The sequence below is a fragment of the Fistularia commersonii genome, unplaced genomic scaffold (genome assembly GCF_037954325.1).
Source record: "Fistularia commersonii isolate RoL2024-O1a breed Wild unplaced genomic scaffold, RoL_Fcom_v1.0 HiC_scaffold_48, whole genome shotgun sequence".
Classification (NCBI taxonomy): Eukaryota; Metazoa; Chordata; class Actinopteri; order Syngnathiformes; family Fistulariidae; genus Fistularia; species Fistularia commersonii.
The window spans coordinates 26,398-47,812 of record NW_028234006.1 but is presented as its reverse complement, the minus strand read 5'-3'; positions in this window follow the sequence as shown (position 1 = coordinate 47,812).

Here is a 21,415-nt window from a genome sequence, read left to right as displayed (position 1 = left end):
CTCCGCACCTCGGCCTGGTACTCCTGAATTGCTGAACATCATTAAATCACGCTTCTGGCCCTGGTACTCCCTTTCCGCGGGACTAAGGCGAATTGTCGGCCGGATTCCGCTCTCCTCCGCTCATCCGCTCCTCCGCTCCACCGCTTAAACGTTATTTTGCTCATCCGCTCCTCCGCTCCTCCGCTCCTGGCCCTAGTACTCCTGAACTGCTGGACATAAGCGAATCAGGCTCCAGGACCTGGTACTCCCTCTCCGCGGGACTAAGGCGAATTGCCGGCCGGGCTTCCGCTCTCCTCAGCTCATCCGCTTATCCGCTCCTCCGCTCCTCCGCTCCTCCGCTCCTCCGCTCCTCCGCTCCTCCGCTCCTCCGCTCCTCCGCTCCTCCGCTCCTCCGCTCCGGCCCTGGTACTCCTGAACTGCTGGACATAGCGAATCAGGCTCCAGGCCCTGGTACTCCCTCTCCGCGGGACTTAGGCGAATTGTTGGCCGGGCTTCCGCTCTCCTCCGCTCCTCCGCTCCTCCGCTCCTCCGCTCCTCCGCTCCTCCGCTCTGGGCCCGGTTCTCCTGAACTGCTTGCCATAAGCGAATCAGGCTCCAGGCCCTGGGACTCCCTTTCCGCGGGACTCAGGCGAGATGTCGGCCGGATTCCGCTCTCCTCCGCTCATCCGCTCCTCCGCTTAAACGTTCTTCTGCTCATCTGCTCCTCCGCTCCTCCGCTCCTGGCCCTGGTACTCCTGAACTGCTGGACATAAGCGAATCAGGTTCCAGGACCTGGTACTCCCTCTCCGCGGGACTCAGGCAAATTGCCGGCCGGGCTTCCGCTCTCCTCAGCTCATCCGCTTATCCGCTCCTCCGCTCCTCCGCTCCTCCGCTCCTCCGTTTCTCCGCTCCGGCCCTGGTACTCCTGAACTGCTGGACATAGCGAATCAGGCTCCTGGCCCTGGTACTCCCTCTCCGCGGGACTTAGGCGAATTGTTGGCCGGGCTTCCGCTCTCCTCCGCTCCTCCGCTCCTCCGCTCCTCCGCTCTGGGCCCGGTTCTCCTGAACTGCTTGCCATAAGCGAATCAGGCTCCAGGCCCTGGTACTCCCAATCCGCGGGACTCAGGCGAAATGTGGGCCGGTCTTCCGCTCTCCTCCCCACCTCCGCTCCTCCACTCATCCGCCCCTCCGCTCCTCCGCACCTCGGCCTGGTACTCCTGAATTGCTGAACATCATTAAATCACGCTTCTGGCCCTGGTACTCCCTTTCCGCGGGACTCAGGCGAATTGTCGGCCGGATTCCGCTCTCCTCCGCTCATCCGCTCCTCCGCTCCACCGCTTAAACGTTATTTTGCTCATCCGCTCCTCCGCTCCTCCGCTCCTGGCCCTAGTACTCCTGAACTGCTGGACATAAGCGAATATGGCTCCAGGACCTGGTACTCCCTCTCCGCGGGACTAAGGCGAATTGCCGGCCGGGCTTCCGCTCCTCCGCTCCTCCGCTTATCCGCTCCTCCGCTCCTCCGCTCCTCCGCTCCTCCGCTCCTCCGCTCCTCCGCTCCTCCGCTCCTCCGCTCCGGCCCTGGTACTCCTGAACTGCTGGACATAGCGAATCAGGCTCCAGGCCCTGGTACTCCCTCTCCGCGGGACTTAGGCGAATTGTTGGCCGGGCTTCCGCTCTCCTCCGCTCCTCCGCTCCTCCGCTCTGGGCCCGGTTCTCCTGAACTGCTTGCCATAAGCGAATCAGGCTCCAGGCCCTGGGACTCCCTTTCCGCGGGACTCAGGCGAGATGTCGGCCGGATTCCGCTCTCCTCCGCTCATCCGCTCCTCCGCTCCACCGCTTAAACGTTCTTCTGCTCATCTGCTCCTCCGCTCCTCCGCTCCTGGCCCTGGTACTCCTGAACTGCTGGACATAAGCGAATCAGGTTCCAGGACCTGGTACTCCCTCTCCGCGGGACTCAGGCAAATTGCCGGCCGGGCTTCCGCTCTCCTCAGCTCATCCGCTTATCCGCTCCTCCGCTCCTCCGCTCCTCCGCTCCTCCGTTTCTCCGCTCCGGCCCTGGTACTCCTGAACTGCTGGACATAGCGAATCAGGCTCCTGGCCCTGGTACTCCCTCTCCGCGGGACTTAGGCGAATTGTTGGCCGGGCTTCCGCTCTCCTCCGCTCCTCCGCTCCTCCGCTCCTCCGCTCTGGGCCCGGTTCTCCTGAACTGCTTGCCATAAGCGAATCAGGCTCCAGCCCCTGGTACTCCCTTTCCGCGGGACTCAGGCGAGATGTCGGCCGGATTCCGCTCTCCTCCGCTCGTCCGCCCCTCCGCTCCACCGCTTAAACGTTCTTCTGCCCATCCGCTCCTCCGCTCCTCCGCTCCTGGCCCTGGTACTCCCCCTAACTGCTGGACATAAGCGAATCAGGCTCCAGGCCCTGGTACTCCCTCTCCGCTGGACTAAGGCGAATTGTCGGCCGGGCTTCCGCTCTCCTCCGCTCCTCCGCTCCTCCGCTCCTCCGCTCCTCCGCTCCTCCGCTCCTCCGCTCCTCTGCTCCTCCGCTCTGGGCCCTGGTACTCCTGAACTGCTTGCCATAAGCGAATCAGGCTCCAGGCCCTGGTACTCCCAATCCGCGGGACTCAGGCGAAATGTGGGCCGGGCTTCCGCTCTCTTCAGCTCATCCGCTTATCCGCTTATCCGCTCCTCCGCTCCTCCGCTCCTCCGCTCCTCCGCTCCTCCGCTCCTCCGCTCCTCCGCTCCGGCCCTGGTACTCCTGAACTGCTGGACATAGCGAATCAGGCTCCAGGCCCTGGTACTCCCTCTCCGCGGGACTTAGGCGAATTGTTGGCCGGGCTTCCGCTCTCCTCCGCTCCTCCGCTCCTCCGCTCCTCCGCTCCTCCGCTCCTCCGCTCTGGGCCCGGTTCTCCTGAACTGCTTGCCATAAGCGAATCAGGCTCCAGGCCCTGGGACTCCCTTTCCGCGGGACTCAGGCGAGATGTCGGCCGGATTCCGCTCTCCTCCGCTCATCCGCTCCTCCGCTCCACCGCTTAAACGTTCTTCTGCTCATCTGCTCCTCCGCTCCTCCGCTCCTGGCCCTGGTACTCCTGAACTGCTGGACATAAGCGAATCAGGTTCCAGGACCTGGTACTCCCTCTCCGCGGGACTCAGGCAAATTGCCGGCCGGGCTTCCGCTCTCCTCAGCTCATCCGCTTATCCGCTCCTCCGCTCCTCCGTTTCTCCGCTCCGGCCCTGGTACTCCTGAACTGCTGGACATAGCGAATCAGGCTCCTGGCCCTGGTACTCCCTCTCCGCGGGACTTAGGCGAATTGTTGGCCGGGCTTCCGCTCTCCTCCGCTCCTCCGCTCCTCCGCTCCTCCGCTCTGGGCCCGGTTCTCCTGAACTGCTTGCCATAAGCGAATCAGGCTCCAGCCCCTGGTACTCCCTTTCCGCGGGACTCAGGCGAGATGTCGGCCGGATTCCGCTCTCCTCCGCTCGTCCGCCCCTCCGCTCCACCGCTTAAACGTTCTTCTGCCCATCCGCTCCTCCGCTCCTCCGCTCCTGGCCCTGGTACTCCCCCTAACTGCTGGACATAAGCGAATCAGGCTCCAGGCCCTGGTACTCCCTCTCCGCTGGACTAAGGCGAATTGTCGGCCGGGCTTCCGCTCTCCTCCGCTCCTCCGCTCCTCCGCTCCTCCGCTCCTCCGCTCCTCCGCTCCTCTGCTCCTCCGCTCTGGGCCCTGGTACTCCTGAACTGCTTGCCATAAGCGAATCAGGCTCCAGGCCCTGGTACTCCCAATCCGCGGGACTCAGGCGAAATGTGGGCCGGGCTTCCGCTCTCCTCCGCTCCTCCACTCCTCCACTCATCCGCCCCTACGCTCCTCCGCTCCTCCGCTCCTCCGCTCCTCCGCTCCTCCGCTCCTCCGCTCCGCCGCTCTGGGCCCTGGTACTCCTGAACTGCTTGCCATAAGCGAATCAGGCTCCAGGCCCTGGTACTCCCAATCCGCGGGACTCAGGCGAAATGTGGGCCGGTCTTCCGCTCTCCTCCCCACCTCCGCTCCTCCACTCATCCGCCCCTCCGCTCCTCCGCACCTCGGCCTGGTACTCCTGAATTGCTGAACATCATTAAATCACGCTTCTGGCCCTGGTACTCCCTTTCCGCGGGACTAAGGCGAATTGTCGGCCGGATTCCGCTCTCCTCCGCTCATCCGCTCCTCCGCTCCACCGCTTAAACGTTATTTTGCTCCTCCGCTCCTCTGCTCCTCCGCTCTGGGCCCTGGTACTCCTGAACTGCTTGCCATAAGCGAATCAGGCTCCAGGCCCTGGTACTCCCAATCCGCGGGACTCAGGCGAAATGTGGGCCGGGCTTCCGCTCTCTTCAGCTCATCCGCTTATCCGCTTATCCGCTCCTCCGCTCCTCCGCTCCTCCGCTCCTCCGCTCCTCCGCTCCTCCGCTCCTCCGCTCCGGCCCTGGTACTCCTGAACTGCTGGACATAGCGAATCAGGCTCCAGGCCCTGGTACTCCCTCTCCGCGGGACTTAGGCGAATTGTTGGCCGGGCTTCCGCTCTCCTCCGCTCCTCCGCTCCTCCGCTCCTCCGCTCCTCCGCTCCTCCGCTCTGGGCCCGGTTCTCCTGAACTGCTTGCCATAAGCGAATCAGGCTCCAGGCCCTGGGACTCCCTTTCCGCGGGACTCAGGCGAGATGTCGGCCGGATTCCGCTCTCCTCCGCTCATCCGCTCCTCCGCTCCACCGCTTAAACGTTCTTCTGCTCATCTGCTCCTCCGCTCCTCCGCTCCTGGCCCTGGTACTCCTGAACTGCTGGACATAAGCGAATCAGGTTCCAGGACCTGGTACTCCCTCTCCGCGGGACTCAGGCAAATTGCCGGCCGGGCTTCCGCTCTCCTCAGCTCATCCGCTTATCCGCTCCTCCGCTCCTCCGTTTCTCCGCTCCGGCCCTGGTACTCCTGAACTGCTGGACATAGCGAATCAGGCTCCTGGCCCTGGTACTCCCTCTCCGCGGGACTTAGGCGAATTGTTGGCCGGGCTTCCGCTCTCCTCCGCTCCTCCGCTCCTCCGCTCCTCCGCTCTGGGCCCGGTTCTCCTGAACTGCTTGCCATAAGCGAATCAGGCTCCAGCCCCTGGTACTCCCTTTCCGCGGGACTCAGGCGAGATGTCGGCCGGATTCCGCTCTCCTCCGCTCGTCCGCCCCTCCGCTCCACCGCTTAAACGTTCTTCTGCCCATCCGCTCCTCCGCTCCTCCGCTCCTGGCCCTGGTACTCCCCCTAACTGCTGGACATAAGCGAATCAGGCTCCAGGCCCTGGTACTCCCTCTCCGCTGGACTAAGGCGAATTGTCGGCCGGGCTTCCGCTCTCCTCCGCTCCTCCGCTCCTCCGCTCCTCCGCTCCTCCGCTCCTCCGCTCCTCTGCTCCTCCGCTCTGGGCCCTGGTACTCCTGAACTGCTTGCCATAAGCGAATCAGGCTCCAGGCCCTGGTACTCCCAATCCGCGGGACTCAGGCGAAATGTGGGCCGGGCTTCCGCTCTCCTCCGCACCTCCACTCCTCCACTCATCCGCCCCTACGCTCCTCCGCTCCTCCGCTCCTCCGCTCCTCCGCTCCTCCGCTCCTCCGCTCCGCCGCTCTGGGCCCTGGTACTCCTGAACTGCTTGCCATAAGCGAATCAGGCTCCAGGCCCTGGTACTCCCAATCCGCGGGACTCAGGCGAAATGTGGGCCGGTCTTCCGCTCTCCTCCCCACCTCCGCTCCTCCACTCATCCGCCCCTCCGCTCCTCCGCACCTCGGCCTGGTACTCCTGAATTGCTGAACATCATTAAATCACGCTTCTGGCCCTGGTACTCCCTTTCCGCGGGACTAAGGCGAATTGTCGGCCGGATTCCGCTCTCCTCCGCTCATCCGCTCCTCCGCTCCACCGCTTAAACGTTATTTTGCTCATCCGCTCCTCCGCTCCTCCGCTCCTGGCCCTAGTACTCCTGAACTGCTGGACATAAGCGAATCAGGCTCCAGGACCTGGTACTCCCTCTCCGCGGGACTAAGGCGAATTGCCGGCCGGGCTTCCGCTCTCCTCAGCTCATCCGCTTATCCGCTTCTCCGCTCCTCCGCTCCTCCGCTCCTCCGCTCCTCCGCTCCTCCGCTCCTCCGCTCCTCCGCTCCTCCGCTCCTCCGCTCCTCCGCTCCGGCCCTGGTACTCCTGAACTGCTGGACATAGCGAATCAGGCTCCAGGCCCTGGTACTCCCAATCCGCGGGACTCAGGCGAAATGTGGGCCGGTCTTCCGCTCTCCTCCCCACCTCCGCTCCTCCACTCATCCGCCCCTCCGCACCTCGGCCTGGTACTCCTGAATTGCTGAACATCATTAAATCACGCTTCTGGCCCTGGTACTCCCTTTCCGCGGGACTCAGGCGAATTGTCGGCCGGATTCCGCTCTCCTCCGCTCATCCGCTCCTCCGCTCCACCGCTTAAACGTTATTTTGCTCATCCGCTCCTCCGCTCCTCCGCTCCTGGCCCTAGTACTCCTGAACTGCTGGACATAAGCGAATATGGCTCCAGGACCTGGTACTCCCTCTCCGCGGGACTAAGGCGAATTGCCGGCCGGGCTTCCGCTCCTCCGCTCCTCCGCTTATCCGCTCCTCCGCTCCTCCGCTCCTCCGCTCCTCCGCTCCTCCGCTCCTCCGCTCCTCCGCTCCGGCCCTGGTACTCCTGAACTGCTGGACATAGCGAATCAGGCTCCAGGCCCTGGTACTCCCTCTCCGCGGGACTTAGGCGAATTGTTGGCCGGGCTTCCGCTCTCCTCCGCTCCTCCGCTCCTCCGCTCCTCCGCTCCTCCGCTCCTCCGCTCTGGGCCCGGTTCTCCTGAACTGCTTGCCATAAGCGAATCAGGCTCCAGGCCCTGGGACTCCCTTTCCGCGGGACTCAGGCGAGATGTCGGCCGGATTCCGCTCTCCTCCGCTCATCCGCTCCTCCGCTCCACCGCTTAAACGTTCTTCTGCTCATCTGCTCCTCCGCTCCTGGCCCTGGTACTCCTGAACTGCTGGACATAAGCGAATCAGGTTCCAGGACCTGGTACTCCCTCTCCGCGGGACTCAGGCAAATTGCCGGCCGGGCTTCCGCTCTCCTCAGCTCATCCGCTTATCCGCTCCTCCGCTCCTCCGCTCCTCCGCTCCTCCGTTTCTCCGCTCCGGCCCTGGTACTCCTGAACTGCTGGACATAGCGAATCAGGCTCCTGGCCCTGGTACTCCCTCTCCGCGGGACTTAGGCGAATTGTTGGCCGGGCTTCCGCTCTCCTCCGCTCCTCCGCTCCTCCGCTCCTCCGCTCCTCCGCTCTGGGCCCGGTTCTCCTGAACTGCTTGCCATAAGCGAATCAGGCTCCAGCCCCTGGTACTCCCTTTCCGCGGGACTCAGGCGAGATGTCGGCCGGATTCCGCTCTCCTCCGCTCGTCCGCCCCTCCGCTCCACCGCTTAAACGTTCTTCTGCCCATCCGCTCCTCCGCTCCTCCGCTCCTGGCCCTGGTACTCCCCCTAACTGCTGGACATAAGCGAATCAGGCTCCAGGCCCTGGTACTCCCTCTCCGCTGGACTAAGGCGAATTGTCGGCCGGGCTTCCGCTCTCCTCCGCTCCTCCGCTCCTCCGCTCCTCCGCTCCTCTGCTCCTCCGCTCTGGGCCCTGGTACTCCTGAACTGCTTGCCATAAGCGAATCAGGCTCCAGGCCCTGGTACTCCCAATCCGCGGGACTCAGGCGAAATGTGAGCCGGGCTTCCGCTCTCCTCCGCACCTCCACTCCTCCACTCATCCGCCCCTACGCTCCTCCGCTCCTCCGCTCCTCCGCTCCTCCGCTCCTCCGCTCCTCCGCTCCGCCGCTCTGGGCCCTGGTACTCCTGAACTGCTTGCCATAAGCGAATCAGGCTCCAGGCCCTGGTACTCCCAATCCGCGGGACTCAGGCGAAATGTGGGCCGGTCTTCCGCTCTCCTCCCCACCTCCGCTCCTCCACTCATCCGCCCCTCCGCTCCTCCGCACCTCGGCCTGGTACTCCTGAATTGCTGAACATCATTAAATCACGCTTCTGGCCCTGGTACTCCCTTTCCGCGGGACTAAGGCGAATTGTCGGCCGGATTCCGCTCTCCTCCGCTCATCCGCTCCTCCGCTCCACCGCTTAAACGTTATTTTGCTCATCCGCTCCTCCGCTCCTCCGCTCCTGGCCCTAGTACTCCTGAACTGCTGGACATAAGCGAATCAGGCTCCAGGACCTGGTACTCCCTCTCCGCGGGACTAAGGCGAATTGCCGGCCGGGCTTCCGCTCTCCTCAGCTCATCCGCTTATCCGCTCCTCCGCTCCTCCGCTCCTCCGCTCCTCCGCTCCTCCGCTCCTCCGCTCCTCCGCTCCTCCGCTCCTCCGCTCCGGCCCTGGTACTCCTGAACTGCTGGACATAGCGAATCAGGCTCCAGGCCCTGGTACTCCCTCTCCGCGGGACTTAGGCGAATTGTTGGCCGGGCTTCCGCTCTCCTCCGCTCCTCCGCTCCTCCGCTCCTCCGCTCCTCCGCTCCTCCGCTCTGGGCCCGGTTCTCCTGAACTGCTTGCCATAAGCGAATCAGGCTCCAGGCCCTGGGACTCCCTTTCCGCGGGACTCAGGCGAGATGTCGGCCGGATTCCGCTCTCCTCCGCTCATCCGCTCCTCCGCTTAAACGTTCTTCTGCTCATCTGCTCCTCCGCTCCTCCGCTCCTGGCCCTGGTACTCCTGAACTGCTGGACATAAGCGAATCAGGTTCCAGGACCTGGTACTCCCTCTCCGCGGGACTCAGGCAAATTGCCGGCCGGGCTTCCGCTCTCCTCAGCTCATCCGCTTATCCGCTCCTCCGCTCCTCCGCTCCTCCGCTCCTCCGTTTCTCCGCTCCGGCCCTGGTACTCCTGAACTGCTGGACATAGCGAATCAGGCTCCTGGCCCTGGTACTCCCTCTCCGCGGGACTTAGGCGAATTGTTGGCCGGGCTTCCGCTCTCCTCCGCTCCTCCGCTCCTCCGCTCCTCCGCTCTGGGCCCGGTTCTCCTGAACTGCTTGCCATAAGCGAATCAGGCTCCAGGCCCTGGTACTCCCAATCCGCGGGACTCAGGCGAAATGTGGGCCGGTCTTCCGCTCTCCTCCCCACCTCCGCTCCTCCACTCATCCGCCCCTCCGCTCCTCCGCACCTCGGCCTGGTACTCCTGAATTGCTGAACATCATTAAATCACGCTTCTGGCCCTGGTACTCCCTTTCCGCGGGACTCAGGCGAATTGTCGGCCGGATTCCGCTCTCCTCCGCTCATCCGCTCCTCCGCTCCACCGCTTAAACGTTATTTTGCTCATCCGCTCCTCCGCTCCTCCGCTCCTGGCCCTAGTACTCCTGAACTGCTGGACATAAGCGAATATGGCTCCAGGACCTGGTACTCCCTCTCCGCGGGACTAAGGCGAATTGCCGGCCGGGCTTCCGCTCCTCCGCTCCTCCGCTTATCCGCTCCTCCGCTCCTCCGCTCCTCCGCTCCTCCGCTCCTCCGCTCCTCCGCTCCTCCGCTCCTCCGCTCCGGCCCTGGTACTCCTGAACTGCTGGACATAGCGAATCAGGCTCCAGGCCCTGGTACTCCCTCTCCGCGGGACTTAGGCGAATTGTTGGCCGGGCTTCCGCTCTCCTCCGCTCCTCCGCTCCTCCGCTCTGGGCCCGGTACTCCTGAACTGCTTGCCATAAGCGAATCAGGCTCCAGGCCCTGGGACTCCCTTTCCGCGGGACTCAGGCGAGATGTCGGCCGGATTCCGCTCTCCTCCGCTCATCCGCTCCTCCGCTCCACCGCTTAAACGTTCTTCTGCTCATCTGCTCCTCCGCTCCTCCGCTCCTGGCCCTGGTACTCCTGAACTGCTGGACATAAGCGAATCAGGTTCCAGGACCTGGTACTCCCTCTCCGCGGGACTCAGGCAAATTGCCGGCCGGGCTTCCGCTCTCCTCAGCTCATCCGCTTATCCGCTCCTCCGCTCCTCCGCTCCTCCGCTCCTCCGTTTCTCCGCTCCGGCCCTGGTACTCCTGAACTGCTGGACATAGCGAATCAGGCTCCTGGCCCTGGTACTCCCTCTCCGCGGGACTTAGGCGAATTGTTGGCCGGGCTTCCGCTCTCCTCCGCTCCTCCGCTCCTCCGCTCCTCCGCTCTGGGCCCGGTTCTCCTGAACTGCTTGCCATAAGCGAATCAGGCTCCAGCCCCTGGTACTCCCTTTCCGCGGGACTTAGGCGAATTGTTGGCCGGGCTTCCGCTCTCCTCCGCTCTTCCGCTCCTCCGCTCCTCCGCTCCTCCGCTCCTCCGCTCTGGGCCCGGTTCTCCTGAACTGCTTGCCATAAGCGAATCAGGCTCCAGGCCCTGGGACTCCCTTTCCGCGGGACTCAGGCGAGATGTCGGCCGGATTCCGCTCTCCTCCGCTCATCCGCTCCTCCGCTCCACCGCTTAAACGTTCTTCTGCTCATCTGCTCCTCCGCTCCTCCGCTCCTGGCCCTGGTACTCCTGAACTGCTGGACATAAGCGAATCAGGTTCCAGGACCTGGTACTCCCTCTCCGCGGGACTCAGGCAAATTGCCGGCCGGGCTTCCGCTCTCCTCAGCTCATCCGCTTATCCGCTCCTCCGCTCCTCCGTTTCTCCGCTCCGGCCCTGGTACTCCTGAACTGCTGGACATAGCGAATCAGGCTCCTGGCCCTGGTACTCCCAATCCGCGGGACTCAGGCGAAATGTGGGCCGGTCTTCCGCTCTCCTCCCCACCTCCGCTCCTCCACTCATCCGCCCCTCCGCTCCTCCGCACCTCGGCCTGGTACTCCTGAATTGCTGAACATCATTAAATCACGCTTCTGGCCCTGGTACTCCCTTTCCGCGGGACTAAGGCGAATTGTCGGCCGGATTCCGCTCTCCTCCGCTCATCCGCTCCTCCGCTCCACCGCTTAAACGTTATTTTGCTCATCCGCTCCTCCGCTCCTCCGCTCCTGGCCCTAGTACTCCTGAACTGCTGGACATAAGCGAATCAGGCTCCAGGACCTGGTACTCCCTCTCCGCGGGACTAAGGCGAATTGCCGGCCGGGCTTCCGCTCTCCTCAGCTCATCCGCTTATCCGCTTCTCCGCTCCTCCGCTCCTCCGCTCCTCCGCTCCTCCGCTCCTCCGCTCCTCCGCTCCTCCGCTCCTCCGCTCCTCCGCTCCTCCGCTCCTCCGCTCCTCCGCTCCGGCCCTGGTACTCCTGAACTGCTGGACATAGCGAATCAGGCTCCAGGCCCTGGTACTCCCTCTCCGCGGGACTTAGGCGAATTGTTGGCCGGGCTTCCGCTCTCCTCCGCTCCTCCGCTCCTCCGCTCCTCCGCTCCTCCGCTCTGGGCCCGGTTCTCCTGAACTGCTTGCCATAAGCGAATCAGGCTCCAGGCCCTGGGACTCCCTTTCCGCGGGACTCAGGCGAGATGTCGGCCGGATTCCGCTCTCCTCCGCTCATCCGCTCCTCCGCTTAAACGTTCTTCTGCTCATCTGCTCCTCCGCTCCTCCGCTCCTGGCCCTGGTACTCCTGAACTGCTGGACATAAGCGAATCAGGTTCCAGGACCTGGTACTCCCTCTCCGCGGGACTCAGGCAAATTGCCGGCCGGGCTTCCGCTCTCCTCAGCTCATCCGCTTATCCGCTCCTCCGCTCCTCCGCTCCTCCGCTCCTCCGTTTCTCCGCTCCGGCCCTGGTACTCCTGAACTGCTGGACATAGCGAATCAGGCTCCTGGCCCTGGTACTCCCTCTCCGCGGGACTTAGGCGAATTGTTGGCCGGGCTTCCGCTCTCCTCCGCTCCTCCGCTCCTCCGCTCCTCCGCTCTGGGCCCGGTTCTCCTGAACTGCTTGCCATAAGCGAATCAGGCTCCAGCCCCTGGTACTCCCTTTCCGCGGGACTCAGGCGAGATGTCGGCCGGATTCCGCTCTCCTCCGCTCGTCCGCCCCTCCGCTCCACCGCTTAAACGTTCTTCTGCCCATCCGCTCCTCCGCTCCTCCGCTCCTGGCCCTGGTACTCCCCCTAACTGCTGGACATAAGCGAATCAGGCTCCAGGCCCTGGTACTCCCTCTCCGCTGGACTAAGGCGAATTGTCGGCCGGGCTTCCGCTCTCCTCCGCTCCTCCGCTCCTCCGCTCCTCCGCTCCTCCGCTCCTCCGCTCCTCCGCTCCTCTGCTCCTCCGCTCTGGGCCCTGGTACTCCTGAACTGCTTGCCATAAGCGAATCAGGCTCCAGGCCCTGGTACTCCCAATCCGCGGGACTCAGGCGAAATGTGGGCCGGGCTTCCGCTCTCCTCAGCTCATCCGCTTATCCGCTCCTCCGCTCCTCCGCTCCTCCGCTCCTCCGCTCCTCCGCTCCTCCGCTCCGGCCCTGGTACTCCTGAACTGCTGGACATAGCGAATCAGGCTCCAGGCCCTGGTACTCCCTCTCCGCGGGACTTAGGCGAATTGTTGGCCGGGCTTCCGCTCTCCTCCGCTCCTCCGCTCCTCCGCTCCTCCGCTCCTCCGCTCCTCCGCTCCTCCGCTCCTCCGCTCTGGGCCCGGTTCTCCTGAACTGCTTGCCATAAGCGAATCAGGCTCCAGGCCCTGGGACTCCCTTTCCGCGGGACTCAGGCGAGATGTCGGCCGGATTCCACTCTCCTCCGCTCATCCGCTCCTCCGCTCCACCGCTTAAACGTTCTTCTGCTCATCCGCTCCTCCGCTCCTCCGCTCCTGACCCTGGTACTCCTGAACTGCTGGACATAAGCGAATCAGGCTCCAGGCCCTGGTACCCCCTCCCCGCGGGACTCAGGCGAATTGTTGGCCGGGCTTCCGCTCTCCTCCGCTCCTCCGCTCCTCCGCTCCTCCGCTCCCCCGCTCCTCCGCTCCTCCGCTCCTCCTCTCTTCCGCTCCGGGCCCTTGAACTCCCGATATGCGGGACTTCGGTGAATTCCGGGCCAGTCTTCTGCTCTTCTGCTCTCCTCCCCCCCTCCGCTTCTTTGCTCCCCCGCTTTGGACCCTGGAAATCCCGAACCGGGCCGGGCTTCTGCTCTCCGCCTCTCCTCTGCTCATCCGCTCCAGGCCCTGGCACTCCCTGTCATCCAGTCATTCGCATGTGCGTGCCCGGAAGTCCGGGAGCTCCACTCAACCGTCCGGGGGATACGGGTAAGGGGTCCTGCTCCCCCCCCCTTGCCGCCTATGAGAAGAGAAACATCTCCGCTCCTCCGCTCCTCCGCTTCTCAAGTCCTCCGCTCCTCCGCTGCGGAACCAGGTACTACCGATCCGCCAGACTCAGGTGAATTGCGGACAGGGCTTTTGCTGTCCTCCGCTCCTCCGCTTTGGGCCCTGGAACTCCCGAACCGCTGGACATAAGCGAATCACGGTCCGGGCTTCTGCCCTCCTCCGCTCCTCACCTCATCCGCTCCAGGCCCTGGTACTCCCAGTACGCGGGAACCCCCCCCCACCCACCAAACCAAACTCTCACACACACACACACACACACACACACACACACACACACACACACACCATACACACACACACACACACACACACACACACACACACCTGAACTCATCATAGCTGTGCTAATAGCATTGGCCGAAACGTATCCACAACAAAACAAACATTAGCTCATCCACTCATTCACATATGTGTGTGCCCAGAGGTACGGGAGCTCCAGTCATACGTCCGGGTGATCTATGTCCGGAGAAGGCTCACATTGGCCGGTCTAAGGGGTCCTGCTGCCCCCAAGCTTCCCCGCCTTTGAGAAGAGAAACATAACTCCGCTCCTCCGCTTCTCAACTCCTCTGCTCCTCCGCTATGGGCCCTGGTGCCCCCGATCCTCCGAACTCAGGCGAATAGCGTGACGTGCTTCTGCTCTCCTATAAGCCCCTACACACTTCAAACACGGCTGTTATCACCCTGTTACTGCATTACAATGACACCCATTTGCTTTTGATCTCAGTGTCTGCCACCGTACGGAAAAAGCGGGGGGGACGGGAGACATAAGGGCATTCGTTCTGTATGTAATCAGAAGTTAATAGTGTTAACGGTTCGCGAGAATTTTTTAATGCTAGACAAAAAAGAAAATTAAAAGGAAATAATTAAATAAATAGATAGAAAAATAAAATTAAAAACTAAAAAAAAAAATTGTAAGGGGAATATAACATGTAATTAAGTTGGCCGTTCACAAGGAATCTCAGACATCAAACTGTTTTTAATTGAACATAAATAGTACACACAAATATACAAATGTACAAGTAAACATGGCAAGGTAGAACTGAATGTCAATGAAACAACCAGGGATGAGGAAGCAACGGACATAAGGACATTTGTTCTGTATGTAATCAGAAGTTAATAGTGTTTACGGTTTGTGAGAAATTTACAGTGCTAGACAAAAAAAGAAATTAAAAGGAAATAATTAAATCAATAGATAGACAAATAAAAAATTAAAACGAAAAAAAAATTGCAAGGGGAATATAACATGTAATTAAGTTTTTTTTTTTTTTTTTTTTTTTTTTTTTTTTTTCAAAAAAAAGGAATCTCAGACATGGGTAACTGTATATTTTTTAGTTTTTGGATTTTTCCATAAGTTTTAAGGATTTTTTTTTATAATTCAAAATCGTTTATGAAGAAATTAAAATTTGGGGAGCATTTTTGCATTCTGTTTTTGTGAATGAAGAACTTGGCCAGGCCTAAAAGAACATTGACATGGAGTTCATCTGTTATGTTGCTTATAAGTAAACCAAATGTGATATCATCTTTTGAGAGGGAAACTGGTGATGATGGAATGAGAATGAGAAAAAATATATGGTCAGTGGTTTCAATGTTGTCTTCACAAAATGTACAAATATTATCTTCAAAAGTAAAGCGTACCCTCAATAATTCCTTAGATGGGTAGATGTCATTCATAATTTAGAAGTGGGTTTCTTTGTGCCTTGGGGGGTATGGGTAGAGTCAGATACATAGTTCGCAGCGTGGCAATCGATTCCTTATCAAATTCATTTCAAATATTATTTTTGTTTTGACGTCCAGGGAATAAGTTTCCTGTGAAACATGTCCTAATAAAGGAGTTGCTGCACTTTCTGTCCGGAATTGAGATTCCCTGGAGTGATAGTCGGGGTAACTGTGGTTGTACGGTTTGGTGCGTCATTATATTTTTGGTCAGGAATACAAATTGTCGAGGCAGTGCGTTTCGTAACTTTATCAACTCTAATATGGGAGGCTTAAATCTGTGTGTAGTACAGAACTGTTCATAGTCTAGACGACTGCCATTGTCATCCATCAAGTCAATTATTGACCATATACCTTTCTCAAAGCATTCCTTGTAAAACAGAGGTTTGTTGCCATGCAGTACATATCGATTGTTCCAAATTATTGTACTGTGTGGTGAGAAATTGTGTACATATATCATTTTCCAGTATAATAGTATTTGTTTATGGAACTCTGAAAATTGGACAGGAATCTTGTTGATATCCAAGTCAGAGATAAGTAGAAGACTTAGGCTGCCGACTATGTTGAATAAGTAGTTTGGAGTACAATACCAGTAAAAATGATGATGTTTGATCAAGGATTTCAACCAGTTCACCTTCAATGTCCCATTCAGGCAGTCCAACTCTATCACTTTCAGCCCTCCGTCACTTGTTTCTTTCCCCATATGTGATTTTTTTAGATGGTGTGGTTTGTTCCTCCAGATAAAGTTGAAATTTATTTGGTTAATAGATTTTATGAGTTGATTTGGAGCAGCATTGGAATACACTGGGTATATACATCTGGATAAACATTCCATTTTAGTCAAATATATCGGGCCTAATATTGATAAATCTCTTTGGAGCCATATATTCAATTTAGCTTTACTTTGATTCAGTTTAGATTCAATGTTCCTGGACTGATTTAACTTTTGGTCCTTAGATAGGAAAATGCTCAAGTATTTTATTTCTGATTTGATAGGAACATTACTGATTTCCTTTAGTGGTGAGTCATGCAGCTCAAGAAGTTTGCATTTCTTTAAGTTTAATGACAATCCTGAAGCCTTGTAGAATGTTTTAATTTTTTCAACGCTTATTGGGACTTGATGTTCATTTTTCAAAACTAAGGTTGTGTCATCTGCCAGCAGGCTAATAACAATTTCTGTCCCCGACATTATTTCTGTCCCACACATACACACACACACACACACACACATACACACACACACACACACACACACACACACACACACACACACACACACTCACACACACCTTAATTCCACTCTTTTATATACGCATGTCTGGAGTTCCGGGAGCTCGTTCTCAACGTTCTGGGGATAATCATAGCTGTGCTGATAGCATTAGCCGAAACGCCCCCCCCCCCCCCCCCCCCCCCCCCACCACCACCACCACCACCACCCCACACACATTAGCTCCTCCATTCATTCACATGTACACGCCGGCTGCTCCGGGAGCTCCACGCCGACGTTTCGGTGATCGATGTCCGGAGAAGGTGCACCATTGCCGGTCTGCGGTGTCCTGTAGACCCCCCCCCCCCCCATACACACATGCAATGCGCCTTGAAACGCATCGCTCGCACCGACGCGGGGAATCCTTTTCCCTACTTCCACAACAACGGCGAGAATCGCGTTGCGTCGGCCGCCTTGAGGAAGGGGGGGGGGGCGGCATTAAGGGGGGGGGGAGAGAGAGACATGGAGATTTTCTCAGCCTCTCATTCTTTTTTTTTTTTTTTTGAATTGAACATAAATAGTACACACAACTATACAAATGTACAAATAAACATGGCAAGGTAGAACTGAATGTGAATGAAACAACCAGGCATGAGGAAGCAAAGGACATAAGGACATTCGTTCTGTATGGAATCAGAAGTTAATAGTGTTAACGGTTTGTGAGAAATTTACAATGCTAGACAAAAAAAGAAATTAAAATGAAATAATTAAATCAATAGATAGACTAATAAAAAATTAAAACGAAAAAAAGATTGCAAGGGGAGTACAACATGTAATTAAGTTGGCGACTCACAAGGAATCTCAGATATCAAACTGTATATTTTTTGTTGATTATATATAAACATATACAAAACAAACATATATTGTTTGTTGTTGTTTATTTTTGGGATATGTTGAGGAATATTTGTTGGAAAGGAGTCACAATCGCTTTTTGACAATGTCGAAGTGTATAGGTGGCGATAGAATTTAAAGATTTCTTTGGAAATTATAGCCTCATCTGTAATTTCCTTGTTATTAAGACGGTCTTCCGCTTTGCTCCGCTCCTCCGCTCCTCCGCTCCTCCGCTCCTCCGCTGCGGAACCAGGTACTACCGATCCGCCAGACTCAGGTGAATTGCGGACAGGGCTTTTGCTGTCCTCCGCTTCTCCGCTTTGGGCCCTGGAACTCCCGAACCGCTGGACATAAGCGAATCACGGTCCGGGCTTCTGCCCTCCTCCGCTCCTCACCTCATCCGCTCCAGGCCCTGGTACTCCCTGTCCGCGGGAACACCCCCCCCCCCCCCACCCACCAAAACAAACTCTCACACACGGATAAACACACGCACACACACACACACACACACACACACACACACACACACACACACACACACACACACACACACACACACACACACAGACAAACACACAAACACACACACACACACCTGAACTCATCATAGCTGTGCTAATAGCATTGGCCAAAACGTATCCACAACAAAACAAACATTAGCTCATCCACTCATTCACATATGTGTGTGCCTAGAGGTACGGGAGCTCCAGTCATACGTCCGGGTGATCTATGTCCGAAGAAGGCTCACATTGGCCGTTCTAAGGGGTTCTTCTGCCCCCAAGCTTCCCCGCCTCTGAGAGGAGAAAAATTACCTCCGCTTCTCAGCTCCACCGCTCCTCCTGTATGGGCTCTGGTACTCCCCCCCCCCACCTAAACAAACTCTCACACATACACACACAAACACACTCACACACACACAAAAACACACAAACACACACACACACACACACACATACACACACACCTTAACTCATCATAGCTGTGCTAATAGCATTAGCCGAAACGCATCCACAACCAAACAAACATTAGCTCATCCACTCATTCACATGTGTGTGCCCAATGGTCCGAGAGCTCCAATCATACGTCCGGGGGATCTATGTCCGGAGTATGCTCACATTAGCCAGTCTAAGGGGTTCTTCTGCCCCCAAACTTCCCCGCCTCTGAGAGGAGAAACATTACCTCCGCTCCTCCGCTTCTCAGCTCCATCGCTCCTCCGCTTTGGGCCCTGGAATTCCCGAACCGCTGGACATAAGCGAATCACGGGCCAGGCTTCTGCCCTCCTCCGCTCCACAGCTCATCCGCTCGAGGCCCCGGTACTCCCTGTCCGCGACCCCCCCCCACCTAAACAAATTCACACTCACACACACGCACACACACACACACACAGACACACACACACACACACACACACAAACACACCTTAACTCATCATAGCTGTGCTAATAGCATTAGCCGAAACGCATCCACAACCAAACTGTTGCGTTTAAGTTCGCAGCTTCTTCGTTTTCCATGTTTCGGAAGGAATTCACAAGTTTGCCTTGTTTGAATCGTCTTTTATTTTCTTCTTCACAGCTCCGGGAATCAACATCGGTTAGCCATGGGACATGTACAGTACAGAGTGAGGGAAAAATTCCCGCCAGCACCGCTCTACCAAAAAAAAAACACTGACGTAGAAGTTAACGTCAAGTTAGCTGAACAGTCGCGAAAAACTAAAACAAGTCCCAAACCTTGTCATAAAGTGCCATGCATTTCCTGAGAGTAGATACAAATACAACATATGTATACTAGAATGTAAACTCAAATAAAACTAATGAGATCACCTATCTCAACACCCCCTCTTGATCTCAACATCCCAAAAAAAACTTTGGACATTTGAATTTCCAAAGAACCACTTTTTGAATTTTTCTATTGTTACCTTTGTCATGAGTTTGTCAAGATGTCTGCCAACATGTCCTCTGATGGACAATAGATAAGATTTATTTAACCCTCACTGAGTGCTTCACGAATGAAATGATATTTTACATCAATGTGTTTTGACCTTTGTCTGTTTACAGGATTCTTACTCAGTGCGATGGCCCCCTGATTGTCTCCGTAGATTGTTGTGCAACTGTACATTTTGTTGTCCATACCGTTTAACAGTTGAGACAGGTACATGTTTTCTTGTGCGGTGGTGGCTCGGCCGATGTATTCAGCCTCACATGTTGACAGGGCCACTGTGGGCTGTTTCCTTGACTTCCATGCAATGGCTGGGCCTTGTTTTGTTAAACTGAAACAGTAGCCTGTAGTGCTACGTCTGTCTTCTACAGATGATGCCCAGTCTGAATCACTGTAAGCTATCAGGTTCAAATCCTCCTTATTTGTCTTGAAACTTAGTTCATAATCAGCTGTCCCCTTCAAAAACCTCAGAACATGTTTTGGAGCTACTACATTTTTTACTTTTGCCATTGCCAGATTCTGTGATAGTTTGCTCACTATCCAGCTGATATCAGGTCTGGTGCAAGTCATGGCATAAATAAGACTGCCTACAATCTCACGATATTCTTTGGGGTCGACAGGTTCACTTTGCTCATTTTCATCAGCTACAGGGATGCCCTCTAATTTTTGCTCACTTGGAGTAGATCTTGCTTTACATTCTGACATTCCAAATCTCTCTAGCATTTTTAGGATGTACTTTGTCTGGTTCATTTTGATTTCATCCCCCTTTTGTTCAAATTGTATGCCCAAAAAATATGATAGTTTCCCCAGGTCTTTCATGTTGAACTTGAATTTCATGTTCTGTTTAAATGTGCTGAGTGCATCATTGCTGCTTGCGGCAATAATTAAATCATCTACCCAAATTATTACAATGATTGTGTCACCATTTTCCGTCTGTTTTCTGTACACACAGTGGTCAGAGAGATTTCTCACAAAGTTGTCCTGTTCTAAATGGTCATTAAGGAGTTCATACCAGTTTCTTCCTGATTGTTTCAGGCCATAAAGAGATTTCTTTAATCTATACACTAGTTTCTCTCCTGTTTCTGACATCATTTCAAACCCTTCTGGTTGTTCCAAGAAAATCTCCTCATGTATAGGAGCATGTAAATATGCCGTCTTAACATCCATTTGATGGACAATGAGGTTATTTTGTACGGCTATCTGCATTAGTGCCCGCACTGATGTAATGTTAGCTGTCGGTGCAAAAGTTCCATAGTAGTCTATGGCTTCTGTTTGATTGTAACCCTTAGCTACATATCTGGCCTTAAATATTTGTCCTCCTTCAGCATTTTCATTAAGGGCAAATACCCATTTTCCTCCAATTACTTTTCTCCCTTCAGGTAAAGTTGTCAGTTCAAATGTGTCATTCTATTTAATCGAGTCAATCTCTTCCCTCATGGCACAATTCCACCCGGGTGCCAGTGGTGACTTCAGTGCTTCACTATAATTCTGTGGGACTCCGCACACAGTCCTGTAACAGTAATCAATAGTTGTATGATTTTTATCATTGTTAATATAGTCTGTCTGATCATCCTCTAAATACCTTGGAACGACCCTTTTTCGTCTAGGATAGCGACTGGTTTGATTATATCTGGGTTTTATGTCTGACCTCGTCTCTTTTTCATTTTGGACATTTTCTGCTGTTTCTTCGTCATGTGACACATCTGCGTTAGTACTCTCATCCTCATTTTGTATATGGTTGTCTGTTTTATTTTCACTTTGTGACACAGCAATACTGGTTTCATCTGTAGATTCTGTGCCTTCATATCCCTGGATTTCTGTCTCATAATCATCAGTTTGTGTTTGTTGTTCAATTCTTCCCTTTTTGATCAATTTCACCAGTCTCTGTTTTGCCACTTTTTCTGTAAGTGGATTATAGACCAGGTATGAAGGGCTTTTCTTACTGTATCCCACAAATATTCCTCTTTCACATCTGGGATCTAATTTCTTAGTGTCATGTTTGTATGCAGAACACTCAGTTCCGAATATCCACATTTTTGAGAGATTTGGCTTTCTCCCTGTTAACATGAAGTATGGGGTATTTTCGAGTCTGTCATTGTAACATCTATTTCGAATATGGGCAGCGGTCTGGACAGCATAAGGCCACAAAACCTTTGGTAATCCTTTTTCTATTAGCATACACCTTGCCATTTCAAAAAGGGTCCTCCATTATCTTTCTGCTGTCCCATTTTGATGGGGAGAGTATGGGGATGATGTTTCATGTCTTATGCCTTTCTCCCTTAGAAGAGATTGAAAAGCATTTCCTGTGAATTCAGTCCCGTTGTCTGACCTGATACATTTGACACGACCATACGCTGCACTGTCAGCAAGGAACTTCTCTGTTGCTAATGTAGCTTCACTCTTGTATTTGAGAAAATATACAAATACTGCCCCTGAATAATCATCTGTGAATGAAATTACATACT